Source organism: Rutilus rutilus (genome assembly GCF_951802725.1).
Source record: "Rutilus rutilus genome assembly, chromosome: 12".
Taxonomy (NCBI): Eukaryota; Metazoa; Chordata; class Actinopteri; order Cypriniformes; family Leuciscidae; genus Rutilus; species Rutilus rutilus.
Genome location: NC_140217.1, coordinates 20,993,108 through 21,007,717, shown reverse-complemented (window position 1 = coordinate 21,007,717; position 14,610 = coordinate 20,993,108). Strand labels below are relative to the sequence as shown.

The 14,610-nt window shown below is 36.9% G+C and overlaps 1 protein-coding gene and 1 long non-coding RNA gene across 2 annotated transcripts in view; one reads left to right on the top strand and one right to left on the bottom strand.

The window, feature by feature from the left end:
- Window positions 1–14,610, bottom strand: part of stx8 (syntaxin 8) — a 614,579-nt gene that overhangs the window by 402,814 nt on the left and 197,155 nt on the right. The gene's annotated exons all lie outside the window — the stretch shown is intronic.
- Window positions 5,124–6,382, top strand: LOC311301302. The gene is made up of 3 exons (XR_014629428.1): window positions 5,124–5,318; window positions 5,393–5,480; window positions 5,611–6,382. It is a non-coding gene; the product is annotated as an uncharacterized lncRNA (long non-coding RNA).

The window sequence follows — 14,610 nt, the reverse complement described above, 5'->3', positions numbered from 1 at the left end:
CAAGTAAGATAGGGGAGATCTTATATGCTAAGGTCCTAAATGATGGAAATTTGTTGGTCAATTGTGCAAATGAAGATCAATTTGAGAAAGCAATCAAAGTAAAAGAGATTGGAAAACTGAAAGTGATAAACACACGGAGGGTGGGAGAACAAAATGGTGGAAGATGCAAAGGAGTGATCACAGGGGTACCAATGAATGTAGGAATGGAAGAACTTAAGAGACATCTTAAAGGGGGGGAAATAGTGATTGCACAAAGATTAAAAACTACAAGAGAAGGAGTGAAAAAGGATAGTGAAACGGTATTGATTGAATTTGAGGGGGGAAATATGCCAAAAAAGGTATACCTAGGTTATATGAGCTACCCAGTGAGAATGTATGTACCAAAACCATTGAGGTGTTTTAACTGTCAGAGGTTTGGACACATAGCCAATAACTGTAAAGAGAAGAAGAGATGTGCTAGATGTGGGGGCGAGCATGACTACGGAAAGTGTGGAACAGGAGTGCAACCAAAATGTTGTAATTGTGGAGGAAGCCATAATGTGGCTTATGGAGGATGTGAGGTGATGAGACAGGAAAATAAAATCCAGAAAATAAGAGTTGAAAGAAGGATCACTTATGCAGAAGCAGCAAGAGTGTCAAGAGTACACAATAATATCACTATAGAACAAGCAGAGTTGGGGGTGGAAGAACAACAACAAAGAACAAGTGACAAGATTTATGTGGATAAAAAGGACTTGGTGACGTTTATTGCAGGAGTGATAAACAGTACAGCTGAAGTTAAATCAAAAAATGATAAAATACAGCTGGTTGTCAAAGCAGCAGTAAATCATTTAGGACTAGTGGGACTGACGTGGGAAGAAGTGAGGGAGAACCTCACCAATCAGTCAAGCCAGGAAGCACCATGTATTGGTTAATATTAATGGTTATCATCTTACAATGGAATGCAAGAAGTTTACTGGCCAATGGTCAGGAATTCAAACATTTCATTAAAGACAGGAAAATAAATCCAGATGTAGTGTGTATCCAGGAAACTTGGTTAAAGCCAAATTTAGAGTTTGTGATTCATGGATTTATAGGGATAAGAAATGACAGAGAAAATGGGGGACGGGGAGGAGGAGGATGTGCTACGTTTATTAAACAAGATGTTCCATATAGGGTACTGGAAAAGGGAGAGGATTTAGAATACATTAAGGTAGTAGTGTGGGAAAGAGGGGAGGAAGTGGTTATAATAAACTACTATAATCCTTGCAAAAGGTTGGAAGTAGATAGGTTATTAAGGATACAAGGAAATAATAGAAACAAAGTAATATGGTGTGCAGATTTTAATGCTCACAGTAAAATATGGGGGGGCTCACATACAGATGTAAATGGAAGGGTAATAGAAGATTTGATGGATGATAAGGAATTGGTGTGTATGAATGACGGAAGAGGAACAAGAATAAACATAACAACAGGAAATGAATCGGCATTGGATATTACACTAGTGTCTAATCCCTTGGCTGGAATAAGTAACTGGCATGTTTGGAGCGATACTACAGTGGGCAGCGATCACTACCCAGTATCATGCTCAGTGGGAGAGCGAGTGGAAATAAGACCAGGTGAAGGAATACCAAAATGGGGTTTTAGAAGAGCAGATTGGGTAAAATTCCAGCAATTAAGTGAGGAATCATTATCAAAGATAGACATTTCTGGCAATATAGATGAAACAAACAAACAAATAACATCAGCAATTATTATGGCAGCAGGTGGATCTATTCCAAGGAGTAAACAAAGGAGGAATAAAAAACTGGTACCATGGTGGACAGAAGAGTGTCGTCAAGCTGTTAAAAACAGGAATAGAGCATTTAAACTAGTTAAAAACACCCATAACATGCAGCATTTGATTCTGTATAAAAAGGCACAGGCTAATGTGAGAAGAACAGTGCGTCAAGCTAAAAGGGCAAGTTGGAGGAACTTTTGCAATGAAATAGGAAGAACAACGCCTGTTGGTGAGGTTTGGGGAATGATAAAAAGGATGGGTGGAGTAAGGAGGGAAAGGGAAATTCCAGTTATAATTACTGAGGAAGGTACAGCAATCTCCAATAAGGATAAGGCAGAGGTAATGGCAAAAACATTTGTAAAAATTCACAGTTCAGATAACTTGTCAGAAGTATGCAAAATGAGAAAGGAAAACACAATGAATCAGTATCCTGGTGTGTTAGACTGGAGGGAAAAAACTGATGATACAATTGATGAACCTTTTAGTATGGCAGAGTTGATTAGAGCAATAAATAAAGCTAAACCAACATCTCCAGGAAAAGATCAGATATGCTACGTCATGCTAAAACATCTAGGGAAAGAAGCACTCTTAAAGTTGCTGAACCTTTATAACAGAGTGTGGGAGGAGGGAAGATTACCGAATGCATGGAAAGAAGCAGTAGTTATTCCAATAAGGAAACCAGGCAAGGATCCTTCTAAACCCACAAGTTATAGACCAATAGCATTAACATCAAATGTATGCAAAATTATGGAAAGGATGATAACAGAAAGGTTATCATATATACTAGAAAAAAGTGGAAAACTAGCAAACTATCAAAGTGGTTTTAGGAAAGGGAGGAGTACCATGGATTCGGTTATAAGACTAGAAAATGAAATAAGAAAGGCTCAGGCAAATAAGGAATCAGTCATTACAGTGTTTTTTGATATAGAAAAAGCGTATGACATGATGTGGAAGGAAGGATTGTTGATAAAGTTGCACTTGATGGGTGTAGGTGGAAGAGTTTTTAATTGGATAAAGAATTTTTTGTTTGGAAGAAAAATTGAAGTACGAATAGGGTCAGACATATCAAGTCAGTTCGATGTGGGCAATGGAACACCTCAAGGCAGTGTGATTAGCCCACTACTTTTTATCATCATGATTGATGATGTCTTTACTAAGGTACCAATGGATATAGGGAGGTCACTGTTTGCGGATGATGGGGCATTGTGGAAAAGGGGAAGGAATATGGAGCATGCAATCAGGAAAGTACAAGGAGCAATTGATGAGGTGGTGGAGTGGGGATATGATTGGGGGTTTAAGTTTTCAATAGAAAAAACTCAAACAGTCTTTTTCACCAAGAAACAAATTAAGGAAGGGATGAAGTTAAATATGTATGGGAAAGAATTAGAAAGGGTTGGAACTTTCAAATTTTTGGGGATTATTTTCGATTCACGGTTAACATGGGTAGATCATATAAAGAAAATAGAAGGAAAATGCAAAAAAGTAATTAATGTAATGAGATGTTTGACAGGTAGGCAATGGGGAGCTAGTTGTTATGCATTAAAAACAGTATATGTGGCATTGATTAGATCTGTGTTGGATTATGGCAGTGTAGCTTATGGGTCAGCAGCCAAATCTCTATTAAAGAAACTAGATGGGATCCAGGCACAGGCATTAAGAGTGTGTAGTGGTGCTTTTAAAACTTCACCAGTACCTGCACTGCAGGTAGAAATGGGAGAAATGCCGTTAGCAATTAGAAGGAGGCAGCTGATGACAAATTATTGGGCTAATTTGCAGGGTCATAATGAGTTCCACCCCACAAAAATAGTGTTGCAGGAGACCTGGGAGAATGCAAGTTACAAAGGAGAGAATTTTAGTAGAATAGGCAACGAGGTAGCAAGAGAATTTGGAGTATTTTATATGAAGATGAGCCCTACTGTAGTATATCCAATGGTGGCTCCGTGGTTACTTGTTTGGCCTGATATTGACTGGTATTTGTTAGAATTAAAAAGGAAAGATGATGGAAAAGATCAAATAGATTTGGTAAATGCATTTAAGTACCTTATAAATAAAGATTATAAAGAATTTGTACATGTGTATACAGATGGTTCTAAGAAACCTGAGACAGGAGTGACAGGATATGGGGTGGCAATACCTGCTAAAGGAATAGGAATTAATAGAAGAACATCTGATTTTTTAGGAGTATATACAGTGGAAATGGTGGCAGTATTAGTTGCGTTAAGGTGGGTGGAAAAAACAAGTCAAGAAAAGGTTCTGATATGCACCGATTCATCCTCAGTCCTTGAGAGTTTAAGGTCTTTTCACTCTAGCCGTCAAGATGTATTATATGAAGTCCTTCAGTCAGTAACAAGAATAACAAATCAAGGAGGACAGGTACAATTTATGTGGGTTCCAGCACATGTAGGGGTGAAAGGGAATGAGCAGGTGGATGAATTGGCAAAGAGGGCTTTAAAGAAGGGAAATATAGAAATGCAAATTAAAATAAGTAAAGCAGAGGTCAAAAGTATCATCTGGGAAAAAACTAACCAAATTTGGCAAGAAAGGTGGGACAGAGAGGAGAAAGGAAGGCATTTATATCAAATTCAAAAGAGTGTAAAAATAAATAGGTTAGGTGGTGGGCACAGGAGAGAGGAAACTGTAGTGACAAGGTTAAGGCTGGGGCACGGTGCTTTAAACAGATCACTGAAAATGATAGGAAAACACGAGACAGGCTTGTGTGAGTGGTGTCAGGAAGAGGAGTCAGTGGAGCACATAATTATAAGATGCAGGAGGTATGAGGAACAGAGAGTAACAATGAGGAATAATTTGAGGGAAATAGGGGTGCAGGATTTAACATTAAAAGGAGTGTTGAGCATAGGTGATAGAGCACAGGTTAGGATATTGTTAACTTTCTTAAGGGAAACTGGTTTGTTCAATAGGTTATGAAGATAAAATAGGGATATGGGTAAGTGTGTTGGGTAATGAATGAAAGTGTTTGTTTTTTTTTTTGTTTTTTTTTATGTGGAAACTAGATTGTAAGCCTATTGTCTGATTCACACTCCGGAGCAGAAGGGGGCGGTAATGCACCAAAAGCTGGTTGCCAACCGCCGTTAAAAACAAAGAAGAAGAAGAAGATTGTGGGAGACGCACATGGTTGTTTGGCGTGGCATTGCTGTACGCGTGAAGAGCTTTTGAATCTGCATGCCGAAGTTATCGCCTGCTAGTGTATGTTGCCAATAATCCCCGGGTAGGTCATGCGATTTATTATGTATGATAAAAGCGGAGTATTGTTTGTTCCTGAGTATCCGTGTTGCATGTGTTATAGTAACAAACCTGAAATCACGGTCATTTACGTGGAGTGCACGCCTCATACTAATCAGCTTTCCTGTCCATGTTGCTGGTGACGAGGGAGGGGTAGGTTGTTTGATTTTATTACGTATAAGGGAAAATGAGCATTGTTTTAAGCATGTGTTTTATGTGTTATAGTAACAAACCTGAAATCCCGGTCATTCACGTGGAGTTGTAGCCTACGTCTCATATTAATCAGCTTTCTGTCCATGTTGCTGGTGACGAGGGAGGGGTAGGTTGTTCGATTTTTACTACGTACAAGAGAAAATAGAGTATTGTGTTGAGCATGTGTTGTATGTGTTATAGTAACAAACCTGAAACCACGGTCATGCACGTGGAGCTGTACGTCTCATGTAAGCAGCATCGTGTTCGTGATTTGTGACACATGGTGCAGGTAGTGAAATGTTTTATGTGGTTTTATATTTTGTATAGAGATATATAAATGAAAGGTATAGTCTAGATGTTATTTGTATTCCAATGTTATACAAATGTAGGTGTGTTAAACATGTATTATGTGTTGACAGATTATCCGGCAGCCGATGGCACTAGACCACTGCTTTTTCCCAGTAGGCCTACTTAAAGTTTGTTTTTAATTGAGTGTTTTTTTTTTTTGTATTTGTTTTGGATCAGAAGTACTGAAACTTCGTTTTCTTTGGTTGATTGTTGTATTGTATATTGTGATTATTATTTCTTTTTTTTGTTTCCTTTATCTAACTTTGTTTAGAAGTATTGTAAACTTTGTTTTCTTTGGTTGATTGTTGTATTGTATATTGTGATTATTATTTTTTTATTTATTTATTTTTTAACTTTGTTTGGCCATTTTAGGGGGCTGGGTAGGCTACTGGAAGCGGCTATATTTTCCATCTTAGGAGGTGGTGTGATGCAGTGATAACACTATTTTTGGATTGCTGTGGTTGTATATTTCATTCAACACGTGTGTTACAATTTTCCCGGGTTGCACTTAAATAAGTGGAGATCGTTGCTTCCAGCCCAATACTTGTATACCTGATTCAATCTGGTCGCCCTCCTTATTATGGCCATTTCATTTGATTTGTATTGGGTGTATGATTATGATGTTTAGTATTTGCTCCCAGTAAATGTTTTAAGAGTCATTGTAAAGAAATAAAGACCGTGTACCTCACTATTGCCTGTACTTTCATTCAATTGAACAACTTGAGCGAGTTTAATTCCCCACTAATTATAGACGGCGGAGGTCCGCCTTGTTACATTTAAAAAGATTTAGCTTAGGCCAAAACATTTGAGGCTTAAAGGAACCGTATGTAAGAAATGTATTTCAATTAATCAATTAAAGGGGGAGGGGGAGGGGATACACCGCTCTACAGTAATTTGAAAGTAATTACAATCTTATATACGGTTCCTTTAAAGGTACAATATGCAAGAATTTTGCATTAAAATATCCCATAATCTCAAGGCCAGTGTTATATATTTTGTTAAGTTGATTACTTACAATATCCCAAATGTTTCCAACTATTTTTAAATCGTGAGAAAATTGCGATTGTAACCAAGGAAACGGGGCGTTAGAGCAGGGGGGAGCTGGGAGTCGCCAGTCAATTGCGTCATATCCGCGTTACCCTCGGTTTCCGCTCGTACTGCGTGGAGTCCTGGACAAATGCGGAAGTTGTAGTTGTAGCGTCTATCAAGCAACAAACGTTAGCTTGTTTCTTGCAGTCGTTATGGAACACAATTATTCTTTACTGACTGCAGCTGGTTCTGTCGACAAAGCATGCTTAATTTTATATTTTCCAAATGTAGCATTCGGTAATAGTTATTTATGTAAGGGAAGTATTATTGCTTTAGGTTTGTGTTTAGTTTATTGACATTGTTTATCACGTCTGGTGTTTATGGCCATATAAATAAATATAGCATATGATGTGTTATACATAAAGATTAATCAGTATTTTGGCAAATGATGTGGGTATGTTCGAATGTACTTTTACAACATTTGTTTAGAACACGTAAAACTGTGCAGTGTTATCACAACAATGAATTCGACATACAGTAACATGATAACCAATATAGTATTAAACCTTACTTTTCTTGCGGTTAATTCATTTTAATGAAATAAAAGAGTGAGGTTCAAGAGTCAGGAAGGAAGAAGACGGGTCGGCGTGACTGGGACTCGTTATTAAAATAAAGCAAAACAAACAAAAGTCGTGCACAACGCGCATTCACCGTGGCAACCGCGACGGCACAAAACAGTTCAAAAATGAGAGCTCGGATCCACCGGTTTTCTTTCTCTGCGTCCAATTTTCTCTTCAGTCTCTCTCTCGTTCCAGCGCGCGGCTTATAAGCGGTATCTCCACGCGGATTACAGAAATAAGACACATGTGTTCGTCATTTGCACTTGACCTACTTGTCTCTTCTCTCTCCCATTACAGACCGCGCCGAACCACGCCCCCCTCGCCACAAAAAGAACGTCATTATAAAAATAGAACTTAGAATACATGCGCATGATTTTTCGATTCCCGTCTGACTGATTTACATCCACGGCGGAGTTTAAAACGACAGTTCCCATCATTCCACGCTCATTCACATCGTCATCAAGCTACGCCGTTGTTGTTGTTGTTTGGAATGTAGCGCCCTCTAGAGGCCAAAAGTTCTTGCACATTGTAGCTTTAAAGGGATAGTTCACTTTAAAATAAATTTTTGGTGTGTTTTAGCTTACCTCAAAGGCATCCAAGATGTAGGTGTCTTTTTTTCCGGAGTAGTTTCAATTTTGATATTTTTAGGTCAAACCGTTCTTGTCTGTCAGTCATATAATGCAGGTCTATGGTCACTGTCTCAAAACAGCATGCACAAAGTCCAAATTAAACAATTCCCCATCGTCCAAATTAAACAATTCCCCATCGTAAGTACACATTGATGGCTTAAGACACGAAACGAGCGGTTTGTGTGAGAAAACGAACAGTATTTATATGGTTTTTGTCCTCTTGTAAACACACACACCCAAATGATCAGAGGACGCGGGTGCTTCGGTCTGCGCAAGCGCCGGAAAGCGACGGAAAAGGTCAGAGGGCGCGGGCGCTTCGATCTGCGCAAGCGCCGGAAAGCGCCGGAAATTATCTCTCGCGCGTGTACGTCACTCATTGTTTACACAGAACCGTGATTGTAGGTAAGACGGCTAATCGAAATGGTTCTAATTTGCGCTTATCCAGGATGTTTAAACCGACGTAAAAGAAAACAATTTCGTATGCTCGCGCGAACTCATCCGGGAGTGGTGAGTTTTCACGAATTCCCAATTTGTAATCCTTCCCTCTTGAAGTTCTGGTTGATCGCTCTTCGGCTGGATATCAACACACCCATAAACGTACTAAAGTTGAGGAGGGTCTGCAGCGATCATTTTTCCCCTGATGATTTTATAAACCAAGGAGAGGATCGCATAGTACTGACATCATCAGCTGTGCCTATGGTGTTTTCTCATCCAACGGAGGTATGTGAACAACGTCTTTGTATTTGTAAAGCTGGCATTACATGAAATGAGCAATACAATGTATTTCTGCACCATATATTTGGTAAGAATGGTTTTACATGAGAGAGTTATGTTATAAGAAGAGAAGATATGTGTAGCCTATACTAAGCAGCTGCTAGTCAAACCAATGTGAAACTATGTGTAGTGTGTACTACTCATAAGGGTGCAGTCAATGATACTACTACTACTAGCCTAATAATAATAATAATAATAATAGTAATAGACAGAGTGGATTCATGTTCGTGTAGCTCTACTTAGTGTTGACTTTGTAATGACAAGCAATATTTTTTTAGGAAAGCGTACAGGAACCATACCAGCCAACAGAACATGAGTCAGATGAAGAGCAAACAACAGAGTGCCTTGGTGCTTACATCGGACTAAAAGATGTTTAAATCTCTGTGTAAACAATGAGTGACGTACACGCGCGAGAGATAATTTCCGGCGCTTTCCGGCGCTTGCGCAGGTCGAAGCACCCGCGTCCTCTGATCATTTGGGTGTGTGTGTTTACAAGAGGACAAAACTATATAAATACTGTTCGTTTTATCACACAAACCGCTCGTTTCGTGTCTTAGGCCATCAATGTGTACTTACGATGGGGAATTGTTTAATTTGGACGATGGGGAATTGTTTAATTTGGACTTTGTGCATGCTGTTTTGAGACAGTGACCATAGACCTGCATTATATGACTGACAGACAAGAACGGTTTGACCTAAAAATATCAAAATTTAAACTACTCCGGAAAAAAAGACAAATGTTATTTTTTAAACAAATAACACTGTAAAACTGATTCTTGGGTCAAGTAAATAATGCTGAAAAAGAACTTCTAACAACTTTAAATGCTCATGGACACCAGTATTGCATCTCAGTGCAGTTTTTCAATAGATCAATGCCGATCCAACAAGCAGCAAGCATATAAAGCTGCTTTGAAACAATCTATTGAAATCTATCTATATAAAGTATTGTGTAATACTTTACTTGAAGGGGTGTGCAACTGACATGACAGCTTCATAATCATGACTTGACACGTCATTAAAATGAAGCATGTTTTATGCATGTTAATGACAATTGTCATTAAGTGTCATTTGCTCAATAATGTGATTTTAATGCAAAAAAAATGACATTGTTTGAGATGGTTTTGTTATGACAACTTGACATTACCAATACATCATAACCTGTCAGTGTCTTTGTCATGACAACTTGACATTATAGACAACATAACCTGTCATAAATATGTCATAAACATGACATAGCAGATTAATCATCAAACTTAAGAAACTACTTAGCTTTATGGGTTATCATTACATTATATTTCTGACCACTTTTTTTTTCCAGTGGTACATTTTTTATTTGTCAATAAATGTCATTAAGTGCTAATACTCTATCAAATTATTTTAAACCAGTGTCATGAATATTTTTCTTGACCTCAACTACAGTGATACAAATTGAATTTGTCATTAAAATGTCATTAAGTGTAAATACTGTCAAATTATTTTATAACTAATACTGGAATACTGGGGAAAAAAGTGGTCAGAAATATATTCATTAGTTATAATGGCCTCATGACAGTCAATGTCAAACCAACCACATGACAGTTTAACGTAATGTTAACCCATAAAGCTAAGTAGTTTCTTAAGTTTATGACACATTTATGATAGGTTATGATGTATTGGTTTATGTAAAGTTGTCATAACAAAGACATCTCAAACAATGTCATCTTTGCATTAAAAATGACATAACTGAGCGAATGACACTTAATGACAATTGTTATTAACATGCATAAAAACTCCATATTAATGACGTGTTATGTCATATATATATATATATAGATGGTAACACTTTATTTCAATAGTCCACTTTAGACATTCTAATTTAGACTATATATATATATGAAAAGAGAAGTAATATTTTAAAGCAAAAGTTAGCAGCTGCAAAGAGAAGGTTTGAATCATTCTCAGCCCCAGCACTCGGTAAACAAAGTTAGATTTCCAATTAATTTATTTACAATAAACAAGAGATTGACGTATATATGGTGCAAAAAGCTCTAAACACAACTCCAACATAAAAAGAAAAGCATTTTCTTCATGAGCGGGTAAGGCCAAAACAACAAACAAAAGATCACTACCTATTTGGAAGTCTAAATAACCTGCATGGGGGAAAAGACAAAATAAATAACAGAACTCTTATTTCCTTAGTAAACACAGGAGAAAATGAGAACAAAAGAACATGGCACCCGTCTCCCTCTTGCTCCTACACTCAATAGGGGGCAAATGACAACATCAAGTTTAAGTTTAAGACATACTAACAAGAGCAACAGTCTGGGACTGGAACCATCTCAACACGCTCACTGTCTTGGGAGAAGGAATCTCTCACCATCTCTCTCTCTCGGGTTCTGCTTAAAAACTGGCTCCTCTTGAAACTGACGAGGAGCAGCTGATAGGTCCCATCACCTAGATTAAGACAGGAAGGAGTCTTACTAGAGTTAATTCCCAGCAGGGTGATGGGTCCATTGACAGCAGCACACACTATACAACAAAGAATTACACATTATTTTTTAACAATAGAACAATAGGCTATACAGCATTTAATAATTAGTTAATCAAAACACAATTGTTTGTTCAAGTCAAGTCACCTTTATTTAAATAGTGCTTTATAAAATACAGATTGTTTCAAAGCAGCTTTACAGTGATATCACGAAAGTAATGATCAATGATGCAAAGCTCTAAAAAGACAATAGTTTTCTGCCTAACAACCCCAGCTTCACTGATTGGCTCCTGAAATAAGACCAGAATAAAAGCCAGCACTGCTTCACAAAAAGTAGAGTGTTGCAGAGTGTGACTTGCCACATGGACCTTTTCTCTCTTGCTCTCTGTGTCTTGTTGCTGAAAAGTTTCAGCCATTTGTTTTACTGTGATTTCAGAATTTAAGGCAAGTTATATTGTGTGAGGAAACCCGTAGGTGAGTGCCATTTAGTTTGAAGCTGTTTTTCTTGTTTATCTGTGTAGTCAGGGAGGTAGGTGTGTGTGTGTGTGTGTAGATAAAATGTATTATGGTTATGAATTTTTGTTTGTTGTGTGTTGGCCTAACCTTACGTGACAAAAAATAAATGGGAATACACTGCAAAATATAATGTGATATATTACATAACACATTTCCATGTATAGGAAACTACTGCTCATATTTTTCAATATACTGCAAAATATGCATTGACCATGAATGGCTATATTGATACATATACAACTATTTAGAAATAAAGACAAAAGTAGCATTACATGTAATATTCATAAAGTTTTATTCTTTATTGTGTCCATTTATTGCATATACATGTTCTCATATAAATGTGAATGTACACACAAATATACACACATTCACAGAATGAGTTACAGTCAGTGGTTACAACAGACTTCTAGTTCCCAGCATGCTTTGCTTCTGACTGTTAAAGGAGAGTAAATGTTAAAATGAAGTGTTATTTCATGCGTTTCAATCAATATTAATATAGGGGGAATTTTGTTAGTGTTTAATGTTCTATTATTTTGGAATTTAAAAGGTTTTCTGTTATGTGTGAGATTTTGGGGATACCATTAGCCATAGCACAGTGATGGTCCCTTGGCATAATATTTTAGTACAAGCAGGTGTTACTTGTACTATTGTTAACTAGCTATATATGAAAATATTAAACGTATATAATGTAAATAATTATAAAATATAAGAATATATTAAATTATAATGTTTTACGTGTGTGTGTATATGAGTAAATATATGTTCAATATATTTAAACACATGCAGTACCATATTGAATATATTGTCTCATATTTTTAAATATATGAAAGCGGCAATTCCTTATGTATATTTACACAATATATTAATCTGTATATTTTCGAATATACCATTAAATAATTGAATATATTGATCATTCATATATTAGGAAATATATTTTCTTTGTGTAAGGGTTGCCCCCTCCCGAAGCTTATGTTTCCATCTATCCTTTATTTTGATTCAATAAACATACATTTTAGTTCACTATGTGTGTTACTGGGGCTGGAGATAAGAAGTTGCGGTGCTCTTTCTCCAAATTTTGTTATTGCTACCCCTATTTCCCTTGACTAAAGAGAGCTAATACATAACGGAATATATAATATATGAAAAAATATCTGTACAATAAGTAAATTAGGCAATTTAGCTTAAATTTAGGGCTGCAAAGAGGAGTACATAACGTGTTTATTCCATATTCCATATTATTACGTAGTATGTCCTTCATAACTTTAAGTATTTTGCTCTGACCCTTCTTAGCACTGACTGTACAAGTTCATGACAAATAGCCATATCTATCCGGTTTAACTACTGGAGGATGACCTTCTTGCATGCCACGATGTTTGTTGGGGAGTGTTGCTCAAATTGTCTCTACAAAATCCCAGGTCTAAGTAGAGCTAAAGTCGGTTGAAATGCTTGCACTGCAGGTTTTTCACTTGGGAGAATGTATATGTCAATGTCATTTTGAAAAAGTGCTCAATGCATTAAAAGAGAAACTTTTGCTTGTTATTTCAAACTTTTGTATTACAGTGTGAATTCATGACACCATTGATAAAGCAAAACTCCCCCACACCTTCAGTATACTCACATCCCTCTATAAGAACTTTATACTCCCACTGAACTTCACTGTGAGGGCCAGGCATGTAATTTAATACTCCCCCTTGCGACCCCACATAGCCCACTTCGATGGTTGACTTTGTTACATGAGACCAAGGGAATGTATTTCCACACATCTTTATTTTGTTAAAGGTCCCATATTGTCAAAACTGAAATTTCCTGGCTTTTTTCGTGATAACAGAGGTCTAGATAACTAATTAAGGCCGGATAACATTTCCCTCAGCAATGTCCATCATTACAGGTGTTTTATTTACCTTACTTGTGAGCATCACCAAGCCACAGCAGGCTACGGCATGACCCTAGTTACCTGTGGTTGGCCTGGCAGTGCGTCACTCAGAAAACAACAGGCCAGTCAGAAGAAGGGCTCATGAATATTAATTAGACAGGCCAAAATCGACCTTTTCTGAGCAGAGCTCCTGAGAAAAGAGCTGTAAAAATATAGTGGGATGGTTTTTGGTACTTATACTGCAAAATATATCCTTAAGGACATAACAACCTAAAATAAAACTTCATAAAGGTGTACAATATGGGACCTTTTGTTAACATGAACTTTGGACAAACTTCCTGCATTAATAGGCAAGCATGCATTTCACTGCTGCGTCTTACTATGAAATGAAATCATCACTCTTCTCTTCTTATAGCTTTTGCCAGCTTTGAAACACTTTGGCAATTTCCTGCTCTTTTCTTAACAAAAACCCCTCATCATAAAATGAAAGCTTAAAGTGAAGGCCTTTGACTGGTTGCATAAACTGCTTAGTCTAGTCTTACAAGTTAGTCTTTTTTTTTTTTTTTTTTGGTCATAACCTTTACATAAAAAGGTGATCTAATTTCAATGTGAAAAGTAAGACTGATTGATTAGCCCTAACTAATTGTTAATTGGCCAGACTACTTCTAAAGACACAGTCTTAACTTCGCGACTATGTTTATGCAACTGGCCCCTGATTGATTATTTCAGGGATCTTGTTACAAGTCCATTCTTTTTTGTGTGTGTGTATTTGTGTATTACTTTTTCTACTGTGCTGTAGCTGTAGTTTGTACATTAAAACAATAATTTGCTTAGAACTTAGAATGTAATGAAATAAGTCTTCTTACATTTTTCTCTGAACATTGTCGCCAGCATTAATTTTGAGAATGATTCAGTGGGCTATGTAACACTTTTTAACTATCATGTAATTACTCTTGAAAATGTTTACTATTATTATTTAAATGTTTGGGTTCAACAACCTGTTGATCAAAAATTGCCTTTAACTTGCACCATTTTTTTGCAACACAACATTTATAACTTTGATAAGAACATGTTATTTTCCTAATTAATTTTGACATGCTTTTTTGGCAAGTGATCAACTATACTTTCAGGAACATTACATCCTTAAGGAACCCTAATGTATT